Here is a 13,742-nt window from a genome sequence, read left to right on the forward strand (position 1 = left end):
GATTTAATTACTGCTTGGAGAGAAAAAGAACCTCTCAAACCTGGTACTTCGCGAAGAATATGGGTTTTTACAGAGTATGGCAGTATTGGACTTGCACTCGTCGCCCCATATAAAATGGCCGTTCTTTTGGCAATACGCAAATAAATTCTGCCGGATGAAAGCTAATATTTTCTGCACCAAACTAGTGTCATGTCCTGGAAAAGCGAAACATTTAAAGGTTAACTGTCCGACTTTTTCTTATTCTCTTGATCTTATGTTTTTGATGTCCCTGACTTCTCATTAAGCGTAGAATTAATCCTTAGTGATTTGAATGATTCATTGTTTAACCCTCTCCTTATCAGCCACTTTCAGAATCTTCCCCAAAACTTCACACCCACCCAACTCAAAAACAGACATATCTTACTCAAACAGAAAAGCAACAAGCACATTCTATACATAATATTGTTCGACAATATGAGCTCTATTACAGAATGTCAAGTTTTTATAGTTATAGAAAAAAGAAATGAAATCTGGATGAGAAAATTGACAGTTGTGACGATTTTCCAGTAGGTGGTAAGGAGAGGGTTAAAGGTGAGACACGCGCTGTTTTTTATAAAACTTTCGAAGATTTTTCATCAAGTTTTCTGGTCTCCATTATTACTTGACTTAATTTCGGTAGCATTAGAACTCTACACTTTCAATGTCAGTGATCTTTCATTGAGATAAAGTATCACTAGACAGACATGTACTTGTAATATAAGGGTTTATTTTCCATAATTTAGACCGTGCTCCAACGTTTCAATGATTGGCAAAACAGTAAAACTCAGTTTTGACCAAGTTTATCAGAGCTGGATCATAAATATAGCCAAGGTACGATGACCAAAATGTTAGAGGTTAGACATCAATTAAATGCTAGCACAAAAACAAACAAACAAACCAGATTCCAATCAAACTGAAGAAGGAAAAGACTACTGGGACATCCAACATATTAACATATCGGTTTACCGTTCCTGACAAAACCAGGGTTGTATAGATTGCCTCCCCTTTGATATCAATCATTCCGAATGGCCAAATCGATGGTGGACAATCATTGCCATTCAAGACACCCCAAGGGATTTACGATAGGCGTATCATACTACAGAGTGTATTCTCGTGTGTTTGTGAGACTCTCGGATTATAATATTGTTATATATGGTGGATTTTAAGTTGAAAGAGGAATATTTAGCCATTATCTGCCGTGCTCTGGAAAGACACGTATTTAAAATTTGGCCAAACAACTGGACCTTCAACTATCGGTTTAAAGGATCCTCATGATGGCAAAAACTCACAAACCTGGGACTTCTCAGGGACAAAAGTGTGAAAAAGACTGTCAATATCGAAGGAGGAATTTTCAAAGTTTGATATTCTTACTGTCTAGTTTGTATTTTACTTGCCTTTTTTTTATTATGAACTATTGTGACCTCTAATAACCCATTTAATCCTTTGTCCAAAGTTATTAATTTTTGCCCTCACGCTGACCTTTTTTGATGAGGTAACCATCCTAATTAATTCATGTGTTTGCACACAACAACATACCCTCACATATATGTGTTACTGGATATCTACCACTGGACTTTAATCAAATGAAATAAGGACCCTACTTTGAGTATGAACTTACATTTTGTAAAAAGTAGAAGCAGAGAATCTTATGAAGTTGCTTACGGAGAAAATGGGGAAGGACATAAGCATGTATGTATGTATGTCGAGTAAACAATATATTGAAATAAGCAGTTGTTTTGGAAAATGAAACATTTGTTTTTAACACAAGATAAAAGACTGGGGAGGTTACGTATCGTAGAAATTGATGAGTACAGGGAACAGATGAGGGGATGGGAGGGGGGGGGGGGTGAAAGGCGTAGGTGAAACTCGTATAAAGTATAAGAGGTAAGTGTTAGGGTAGACGATATTGAGGAATGGGGAAGGTAATGTGTATTTAGGAAATGATACAATGGATAGATGGAGAATATATTTACGATATACAAAGAGAAATGATGGAAAATGTATGTGTGGCTATGCGTCTGCACATAAATAGTTAAATAGAAGGAACGAAATTGACGTCACTCAGCTCATCTTTATTGTTTATAGACAATCATTTGTTGTGATTAGTTCTCACTCATTTTTATCAATCAGACGATAGACGTTGCAAGGTAACATATAGTTTTGTGTGTTAGTATCTTATGTCTTGCTGGCGGATGTTGTGACTATTTTACCTAACACATAGCATCAAGAGAAAAACTAGATAGCTAGTAAGAGAGAAAGAGAGAGAGAGAGAGAGAGAGAGAGAGAGAGAGAGAGAGAGAGAGAGAGAGGGGGGATAGGAACTAATAGGAGATGGGGGACAGATAGTGAAAAAGAGAGAAAACTGTGGGTTAGGAAACGGAATGAAAATTAAGAGAAAGAGAAGAAGAAGAAGAAAAAGAAAAAGAAGAAGAAGAAGAAGAAGAAGAAGAAGAAGAAGAAGAAGAAGAAGAAGAAGAAGAAGAAGAAGAAGAAGAAGAAGAAGAAGAAGAAGAAGAGAATAGTTGAAAGTTAGACATACATGTATGCGATATAGCGGGGATTAGAAAAAAAGAGAGAATTGATGAGAGAAAGAGAGGGAGATGGTTACTCTGAAATGGGATAAATAAAGCAAAATTAGAAATGAGAACGAGAGAGAGAGAGAGAGAGCGAGAGAGAGAGAGAGAGAGAGAGAGAGAGAGAAAAAAAAATGGGGTGGTAGGAGAGAGGTGGGGGAAGATAGGGATAGAGATATTATACCCTTTAGATAGAAAGAACGAACTGATATGTAAATGATAAGACCGAATCCATAGGCGTGTGTTGGTTAATAGGAAATAACTTGACATTTGGTGTTCACTGATAAAGGCTTCTTACAAGGTGGATGGATAGGATGAGGTAGACGGTTAAGATTTCCATCGGTGTTGTTTTCTTTATAGGAAAACATGGGCACATTGGCTCCAGACTAAAAGGCTACCTTGGCTCATGCAGTATATACACCTGTTCGATACTTTCAACGTTATAGGTTACTTTTGTGGGGCTTTTTTTTCAACTGACGAGAGTGTATCAAGAATGAATTAATCCAGGAGAGTGGGTATGAATATGAATGTATATGCTACATACTTAGGGGCTGCTTGCCTTACGCTCTGTCAGTCAACGGATGTAACGTCTCGGCTGTCGCTATCGTTTCTATTGATTCCAATTTTCGATATTCTAGTAAATTACTCTATAACTCTATATTACCCGAACAGTTCCCCCTTTAACGGTCTCCTTACCAGGCATTTTCAGGATTTTCCCCAAAACTTCACACCCAACTTACACAAAAATATATATTTTATCACTCAAACACAACAGCAGTAAAGTTCTTGCGATACATAATCTCTTCAGCAAAACATGCTCTAAAACACACTGTTCATTTTCTTAAAATTTTATGATGTACAAAAGAAATTTGAAGAAGAAAAATGTTGGTTGTATCGTAACGAATGTGACCAGTTTCCTATTGTTGGTAAGGAGATGATTAAAGTTCATTATCTCTAAACACTTGATGTGCGGCTATGTGGTCTTGTGGTATGACAATTCGCTTTCGGATCGAAAGGTCCTGGGATTGAGCCTCGCTCGGCGCATAGTTGAGTCCTCTTTACTCACATTCTCTCACCGTACTCATGTATAAAATGAATACCTGGCCGTTAACAGCGTTGGCTCTGTCTGAAAAAAATGTGTAATATCGCCTAACAGGCGTCATGTCTCATTCTACATGTTACGTGTTGCTGTTGGCCAGGGACCCCTTGTAAAGCCCTTTTGAGCACGTTTAGTGGATATTGCCCTATATTTTTTTTTTTTTAATCTCAAAAGTTCAAGCAGAATTGGCACACTTAGAACCCTACAAGCAAACGAACAGGTTTTGATCAACGATTAATTCGAGGATTCTTTCTATATATCTTTTTTCTTTAATCATTCATCACAAATTGGGGAGATAAATAGTTCTGTTAGCTCTTGCGCAAGTACATTGCAATTACGCGGACCAACTGTCAGTATCCGTTTAACCCTGTGGAAATGAATATAAACTCCTGTTTCTTGGGTCTTCAGACTCGAAATAACTACTCATGTTTATTTTTGGATAAAAATACTAGCATGATAGATCTCTGTTGCCATTTAAAGGATAGAAAACAACAAGTCTTTGGATCAATCAGTTTTAGATTGAATTTATTAATATAACAAGAATCTAAAGTAATCTGAAAATACACAGGATATTATAAACTTCTTGCACCTGTGTTACATCCCCTGATTGCGTAAATTGAAGACTTCGTGAAATAATGTAGATGGGTCTAGATAAACTTTTAATTATTTTTTAAAATTTTGATGAAGTATTTATTGCTAAATGCGTTTGATAAGTGACACCAATTCTTTTTTTTTAATTGAGCTTTTATACAGCGCAATATCCACTAAACATGCTCAAAGCGCTTTACAAGGGGCCCCTGACCAACAGCAACGCGTAACATGTAGAACGAGGCATGACGCCTGTTAGGCCATATTACAATTTTTTGGACAGAGACAACGCTGTTAATGGCCAGGTACTCATTTTACACCTGAGTACGGTGAGAGAATGTGAGTAAAGAGCCTTTTCCAAGGACTCAACTATGCGCCGATCGCGAGGCTCGAACCCAAGACCTTCCGATCCGAAAGCGATTGTCATACCACGAGACCACATATCCGCACAATCCCATATGTTTTTTTAAGATAGAGGGTGATATTATGAATACTTAATAAATCTCCATTGCGGATTTTTAGACGTTTTATTATTTATTTTAACTGATTATGATCACCCTGTCGGGAAAGATTTCATCTGTTACTTATAACATCGTCGTAGAGACTAGACCTCTATTGGTGCTATGCGGTTATAGAATCCACCAGCCGGATATAACGGACGAACACACAAAACTATGTGTAAACCAAAACGTTTATAGTCCAGCTATAATTTTGTGACAACGAATCATTCAAATGGCTGTCTAAAAACATTGACATTGAGCTGAGTGACGTAAATTTTGTTCCTTCTATAGATTTTTCAAGATAAAATATCAAAAATAGAATTTATTCATAAGAACAGCACATCCCTGTTCTTTAGATGCATCGCATAACATAAGCAAACATAGGCGAAAACAATGTATCTTTGAAATCTAGATATTGTATTTTCTTTCAAAGATGTCTCCATTCACGATCAACGTGCAATCAACATTATAATATTAAATCTTCATATCCTCTTAACTGATTCCAGATGCCAGCTGTGAGTCCTTTCCCTGAAGGCCATATTCAAAAGGCCCTTCAATATTGGCACGTCCTTGTTTTCCCAATTGCACTCAAATTACGCCCCGATAATTTACAGACCGGAATGTACTGAAGTACTGAAGGAATTTGGCATTTACTCATTACGAAACAAACAAACACACACCTATACATAATATTGATATATAGACCGGTCTACACATTTATGTGTCGGCTCACACACCAATATCCAACGAAAGAATAAGGAAGAAAATTGTGATGTAAAAAAAAACTGGTTCTTATCTCATTCGAAGTGTAAATCTACTCTACCAGAAGACTGAATACACATCTTGTGTAAATTATTTTATGGATTTATAGAGATGACATCTTATTCTCCAGTCTAAATATAATACGCTGGTCATCAATAAAGATCATCCATATTGGCTCATTTACATCCCGTATTTTTTTTAATCTGCCAATACATCCTGCTACTACTAAAATAGGATACATGATTCAATATGCAACCTATTCATTATCAGTCCTCCGAAGGACTGATTACAAACACACTTCCAATGATTTAGGAACCACGACTTTTATTCCCTATTGATGAGGGTCTTATAAACCCGTTGTAGTAGGCAACAAAACCACTCCTCTCGACCTGATTCGTGATATATAATCATTTAGTAAACAATGGTAATGATTGCTGAACTGTGCAAACAATTAACCAGTAGATTTTTGACCAATCAAAATGCAGGATTTGTAATGCACCCTCAAGATGGCTCGGACAAATAGTATATTTGTTTGTTTACAAACAATAGAATGAAGGAAGTTGACATCACTCTGCTCTTTGTTTTTGTTTAGACCTACACTTGTGTGATAAATTCTCACAAGATTCGCTCAATAAGACTTAAACATTAAAGGCTACCCGTATTTAGCCAGTAGATTTTTGACCAATCAAAACGTGGAATTTGTGACAGACCTTCACACGTGCTCGGACAAACAGGGTTGTTTATAAACAACACCGTGTGTGAAATCGACCTCTCTCTCTCTCTCTCTCTCTCTCTCTCTCTCTCTCTATCTCTCTCTCTCTCTCTCTGATCATTGTTATTGTTTTTATACCGCCAAATGGTATTTGGCTATTTATCACACGAATTTTTTCTGCCAGGTACTCATTTCACATCCGAGTACGGTGATTGAATATGCGTAAAGAGATTTTTCCAAGGAATTAACTGCCCTGCTCTGAGCAAGACTCGAACCCAGGTCCTCCCAATCCGAAGGCGAGTGGCATACGACAAGACCACTGTGACATAACCGACATATTACCGTTTTGACGTGATTGATATCATATTTTTCGACTTTATTTCGTCAAAACTTTTTCACTGTGTTACGCAATACTGATTCATTGTATTTGGGGTAGGCTGCTGTACTCTATCTATGCACAAAACTTTCGTTTATTTGTGTTTTGTGAGAAGTTATGCGTGTTTAAGGTTAGGCATTGCCCGCATTTCTCATCAGTGACTCGAGCACATGGCAGCCTTTGAATAGAGGCAAGCTGCTGTATCAATACGCACGGAATGTTATTATTATTAGTATTGCTATTGATCATCAAAGACATTGAAACATGTGCATGTGCTAGCCGTGTGCGTGTGTGTGTATGTGTGTGTGTCTGTGTATGGGTGAGTATGTTTGTGTGTTTCTCTGGGCGTGTGTGTTGTATAGTAAAAGATAAATTCCCGTTTGCTATAATATTATATTATTTTCAAGAGTTTAATTTTTCCAAAAAAAAAATTCATATTCTCATGCCATCTGAGAGGACAATGTTTTGATGAATTCGGGACCATATTACTCGACTAATGATTTTTAATCAAAATGAAATAGTGTGATAAAGTGAGATTGTGTGATTGTCATCACTCATTAGAGCACTCGGGAAGTGCTTTAATTTTCCGAATGTGAAGCATGTAGTTTTTAAACACTCCACATGGAATAGAACTCTTCAAATCAATTTGATAGTCGTAAGGTGAAGGCATTATGTGTTCTTATGACCTGAATATTGAATTATTTTCTAGTGGTGGTTTGGGAGAGGGGGGGTGGGGTAGGGAAACAGCAGAATATATTTCAGCTACGGCCGATTGCAAAATTATGGAGATGGGGTGGGGGTGGGGGGGGGGGGGGGGGGGGGGGTATCGTAGGTTCGCCATTCTTCGTCTGTATTGCAAAAATGACAAATTTGACCCCCCCCCCCCCCCCCAGCAACAACAAAAAGCGTTGGATTTGTCTTCATACGCGCCAATTGCCAATCAGCCGCCTTTCCAACCTCTGTTTAAGCCAATGAAATGAGGGAAAATATTCTGTAATTGTTAAATAATAATATTTTTATTCAAGGGGTTGGAACAAAATGATCCAACGATTACGTTTTTACTGAGATATGATATAGATTTTTACAATATCAGGGGTGAAATAATAATGATGGACTCACTTTCCTCATTCTTTGTTCGAACAACGATGTAGCAACAAAATTCGGCACAGTGTCTCTGATCAGTACAATCCATACACATTTACTTGTGAGCATCCAAACTTCCCCGACGTGATACCCTTTTGTGGCGGTGAATAATAAATGTGTTATCACTTAATTTTGAACTTAGTACATTGGCATCTCAGAGAAAGAAATATTAAACGCATGAGGTGTAGGTAGGTAGTTACCAAAACGCTTTGTGCATTATTGCGGTGAACATTTTGAACGTTTCAAATATGTTCCTGACTGAATTTCATTGGAAAAGCCTACAAGAATCATACCTACATGTTCCACATTCTGTTTCACGTAATCACGCAATTTGATATTCTTAAACATGAAAGTGCAAGAACCCTTCATTGTGATGTACAATTGAAAGTCAATTTGTATTCTCATAAAACGATTCATATAAGTAAGGGAATTAATCTATAAAATTGGCAATGCATAATCGGTTACAGGAGGTGTGATTGGTTTGTGAGTTCTGGCAAGCTTTCATATTGTAACAAAAACGTTTCGTAACTGCAAAAAATTGTAATGCCTGAACTCGTGATGAATCATCATTTGTCAAAGCTATATTATGTCTGGGTCATGCTGAAAGATTTTAGGCAGAGATTTGTTTTTGATCGACGTTAACCTATTTACAGGCCTGATAACCTAATTCCATATGGGCTCATTGTTGCCATGAAAATCTCAAAAAATGACTCTAAATGTGACCCTCCGTCTCAAAACGGTATTATGTCGGGATGATTCAGACCCCAAAAAGTGAATTTAGAGATAGAATGATGAGAAATTGGAGCTTAGAAGTTTTTGCAATGCAAGAAATAGTCTTTATACTCCACCATAACATACAGAAATTAAACCCAAGTTGGTTATTTGTGGCTATGAATCCAATTTCCCTTACCGAGTGGATCCCGACATAATACCGCTTTGATACGGTGGGTCACAAATATGGTCCATTACAACAATGTTAAAATAGGCCCATAAGTGGGTTCGGTGGTCATACCGGTATATATGTTTACGTCGTTTTTGACCCATCTTCTTAACTCGTTCGAGTTCATATGAATGGGAAATCGAACAAATTTGTTAAATTTTTCATAATGATTAACTCAAGATATTTAACCAAATTGTTAAATGCGCGTCTTTCTGGAGCAGTTGACAGGTTAATTAGGTATTGCATTTTTTCTTTACAATTGAATGCTTCAGTATATAGTATAACCCTATATAACGCCATTTCGAGGAGATAAGCTCAACTTCGAACGAGGAAGTGTTGGAGAAGGTGAGAAAGGGAAGAATACTGATCAATAACATCAGAAAGAGGCAGTTACAGTTTCTGGGACATGTGTGGAGAAGAGACGGAATAGAAAAGTTAGTAACATCTGGGATGATCGAAGGATAGAGAGCTAGAAGAAGACAAAGAATGATTTATCTAAATAACCTATTACCAAAGAAGGTGAAATTCAAAACCACATTTTGATAGAAAATGAAATAAAACTCCCTTTCTATCGATTAGAAACGTTGGAATCAAAACGATAAAGCTGATTTAAAATAATTACTCAGTGTATTGTTCTTTTTGGACAAAGAAGACAAGTATTTTTCTCTTTAACCCTCTCCTTACCAACCATAGGAAAATCATCACATTCGTTACGATGCAAACTAACACTTCTATTGTCTGATTCTTTTGTACATCTCAAAATTTTAAGAAGAAGTCCCGGGTTATAGCCATAAAAACTTGACACATATTGTAGAGCTCATTTTGCTGAACAGTATTATTATGTATAAAATGTACGAGTAGTACTTGTTGCTTTCCTATGTGAGTAAGAAAAATTTATATTTGTGCTGGTGGGTGTAAAATATTGGGAACAATTCTGAAAATGGCTGGTATAGAAAGGAGAGAGTTTACTAAGTAAATAAATAACAAATTATACAAGTTTTGCTCTGGATAATGATAATGGAAATGCAACTTAGCATGCGTTAAAAGTTACAACCTCATTTATTTAAGGAAATGGATTGAAATTCGGTATTTATTGATAGCATGGATGTAGAGTGGATTCCAGGTATTGGACATGATATAAATTTTGTTAGGGAATTATGACACCTAGTAGACACCTCGAGAAAAATACCCTTAGCAAAGATATTTTAATACATAAATAAAAGAAAATTCCCTTTATTCATCTCCAAGGGGAAATTTGTCTTTAGGAAGACTGGAATAACCCAGGAGTCAGCCGCAGAGCAGCGCCGCAAAGTGAACTAGGGCGAGGTGACTTGCTCAAGGCCACACAACCCAGCGGCGGGTGATTGTACACGGTACCTATCGGGTAAGAAGCAAAGACCGTACCACTGAGCCACGCTGCCCCCGTGTTGCACGTGTCCTTTAAACACCCACCAGTTATTGGGTTCCTAGATCTACTATACCTTGCGTAAAGTCCTTCGCAATAGGATTCAATAGTCTGATGTCACGTCCGCCCAGCAACGAGCAGCTTGGTTCTAAACAAAGAAAATCTGTACTTGTTATTCTTCATACTGGCTAGAACTTTTCACATGTCATGTGATCAGAATGTATAAAAGTCAAAAAATGATCAGATTTATAATGTTATTCTCCTCTGAATACACTTCTATGCTCGTCGGAGAAGTATTTTATAATGGCGTCCGCCATTGTTCCGATAGATTAGAACCTGTTACTAAATTACTATGCATTATTACAAGGAAGTTACGTCACGACTGTTGAACCCTATTAATTAAAGGCTAGCACGCAACGTTACCATTGTTGTTATTGTCCATTTAAAGTTACAAAAATCAGAGTCAACTTCAGCCAGCCCGATATTAACTCACTCAACCCTATCACCGACTATATCCGTATTTTACCCGGGTTACTTTTACCCCATGCCTATTTATTACATTTTTCTGAGACAAATTATAGGCGTAGTATCAAAACTAATGTTCTTAATTTTTACATGTTAATGATAGTTGAATAAAATGCTCTATGCACATGCTCATTTTTAATACATTTTTTCCAATTTTGAAAAGTAGCAAAAATCTCTAGGATTGAGTGAGTTAACCAGTTAACCGCCGTACACGGAGACTGTAGAGACGCGTATTTATTACAAAATTTGGCCAGAAAACTCGTCCGTCAAATATCGATCGATTTAAATGGCCCTCATCTTGGCAAAATCTGCCAAACCAGGGACCTCGCGAGATAATCATCATCATCATCATCATCATCATCATCATCATCATCATCATCATCATCATCATCATCACTAGCAGCAGCATCAGAACTTGACCATCACCATCATGATGCCACTATATAAATATTTATTGTGAACCAAGATTATCATCATTGTTATTATTTTCACCGTCATTACCCTCCATCTATACCCTGTATGAATTTAATTTTTCATTATTCCCCCTCCCCCCCCCCCCCCCCACCCCATACATACATACCATTTCCCCGTCAGACAATATTAATAATAATATACCACAACATTCTTAATGTTGAATCACACAACTTGTCTCATTGACCCCGTGTCTAAAATAAGACATGACTACAAAGGAATTGCAGGTGAACATGCAAGACTGAGTAATACATCTCTTTTTTGTTTTGTTTTGAATTTTTTTTTTTTTTACTCATGAGTATAAAGGTCTGAAATAGTTGGAGCAAAGACAATATGGAAGAAAAGTCGTGACGTCACACCTTCTACTTAACCGGTTCCAAAATCATTGGAAGTGTGCGTCACATAACGATGGTTCACATTTATTTTATTAAAGTTTTATTTTATTATTATAAACATAAGAACGGAGTTCATCTCACTCCAATTGTATTTCGATAGGCTTAGAAAAATTTTCTTATATTAGATTGTCATTCCTTTAATAGCCTTAACTTTGAATTCATTTCAAATTAGTGAATGCTTTTCTTTCTACCTTTTGTTACGTAGCTACTTATTATAAAAGCTGATGGATTCAATCTTCTTTACTCATTTCTCTCAATAACTTATGCTTTGACGGCCAGACCATTCCACTCCTCATATCACTTATATTTTAAAGATTTATATCTTTCTATCGAAACTTGGTGGAAAACTCCATTATTTGATTCCACTATCAAGACGGAGCTTCTTTGGTCACCTTTGTTAGCCATAAACTGTCGAGATTGTCTGATCCGGATCTTGATGAAAAAGAAATGTATAAAAGTCAAAAAATGATCAGATGTATAGTATTTTTCTCCTCTGGATACACTTTTATGCTCGTCTGAGAAGTATGTCATAAGGGCGTCCGTCATTGTTCCGATAGTTTAGAAGTAGTTACTAAGTTACTATGCGTCATTACGAGGGAAGTTACGTCACGACTGTTGAACCCTCTGTCTGGAAGTAAGAACTCACAAGTCCGTACAACTTTACCCTCAAGATCACAAATGTTACGAAATATTGTCATGTGTTTTGAGAAGATAATAGCTTTAAATTTTCAAAATGCCAAAGTGTTTATTATCGTATACAAAAATACTTTTTAAAATCATCATTTTTGATTGCTATTGAAATAACACACTTATAGCAGTCTTAATATTATCACCTTGAGAGTTCAACTTAACCCCGAGGTCAAGTCCGTATAAAAATGATTCAACATACGAAAATTAAGAAGGCTTTTCTTCAATTCTGAATTGATTTGGTTAAGAAAAAAATCTTCTTCTAGCTTATAACCAATGCACTAGACCAGACTGAATATTACTATTAATGTGCATATTCACGAAAAAAAAATCCCGGAATATTTTAGGCACTTATTTAATTTGTAATGATTTTTAAAAGACTCAGTATGTGACCTAACATTTTAAAACGGTATTATGTCGGGGGGTGGCTTAAACGCTGAAAATTATCTCATTGTTTATTGATTTAGAATAGTATTAATAATATCAAAGTTAGATTTAATTTACACGATTTATTGTAGCGAACGAATATGAGTACTTTCATAAAATGAAAAAAATTAAACGTTTAATGATTTTTTTTTTAATTATAAAAAGGAAAGGTAAAACTTTATCATCACTTTTTATCCGTTTTATTCAGACATAATTTCAATTCATTTCAATTCAATTTTTTAAAAATTGAATTGTCGAAATATTGTGCATATTACTCAGAATGCATAGGAGTAATAGTATTACCAAATAAATAAGAGAAATAGAAAAAAATAGAAGAATATTTAATCTTTAATACCCGTTTTAGGTGAAGGGACACATATTACTCAACAACTTGTGAACAGCAGGCAGGTCGTGCCATCAGCATACGTATTTATTTTTTTAATGAGCAAAGGTGACGCCAGCATTAGATGGAGACGTAAAGGTTTGATATTCTAGTTAATAAGTTGAAGGGGTTAGTTCCATGCCGGAACGTAATTTAATTTGATTGTTTCTGGAATTGACTGGAGATAAGTGATGGTATCAGTGATCTAGAAAGTAAATTAATGACTCGGTTGATACTTCTTCTGTATCGGTAAAATGTGTAGAAGTTACAATTGCTGTAAATGTAATACAAGTAGACTAATTTTACTTAAAGATTCATTTTTTCTCAACATTGGGATCCCAAAAGATCAACTGTTCGAGTACTTGGAATTGCTTTACAGACAAAAAGGCTGCAATTGGTCAAATAACCAGTGTCTTATCCAGAGAGTGTCACGCAATAATTGATTCTATCATTGTACGCTACTTTTGATTCCAATTCGTAGGAAAACCCATATCATTTGATAATCCTTGACCAATTACTTGACTTTTCAATTTCACTTTTATTTCCTCTCTTTGCATGTTTATTCCAAACCTTCCTTTCTCACATTACTCCCCTATCTCGCTCTCTCTCTCTCTCTCTCTCTCTCTCTCTCTCTCTCTCTCTGGCTCTCTATCTATCTATCTATCTATCTATCTCACTCATTCTCTCTTTCTTTGTTTCTCTTTTTCACTCTCTTTCTTTTATTCTCTCTCTCTCTCTCT

The 13,742-nt window shown here is 36.2% G+C and overlaps 1 protein-coding gene across 2 annotated transcripts in view; it reads right to left on the reverse strand.

Annotated features, from left to right (window-relative positions):
- LOC144978284 (major egg antigen-like) overlaps positions 1-13,742 on the reverse strand; it is an 84,423-nt gene that overhangs the window by 51,168 nt on the left and 19,513 nt on the right. The window lies entirely within an intron of this gene.

Source organism: Berghia stephanieae, chromosome 8, assembly GCF_034508935.2.
Source record: "Berghia stephanieae isolate SIO BIC M18660-M18661 chromosome 8, UCSD_Bste_1.3, whole genome shotgun sequence".
Taxonomy (NCBI): domain Eukaryota; kingdom Metazoa; phylum Mollusca; class Gastropoda; order Nudibranchia; family Aeolidiidae; genus Berghia; species Berghia stephanieae.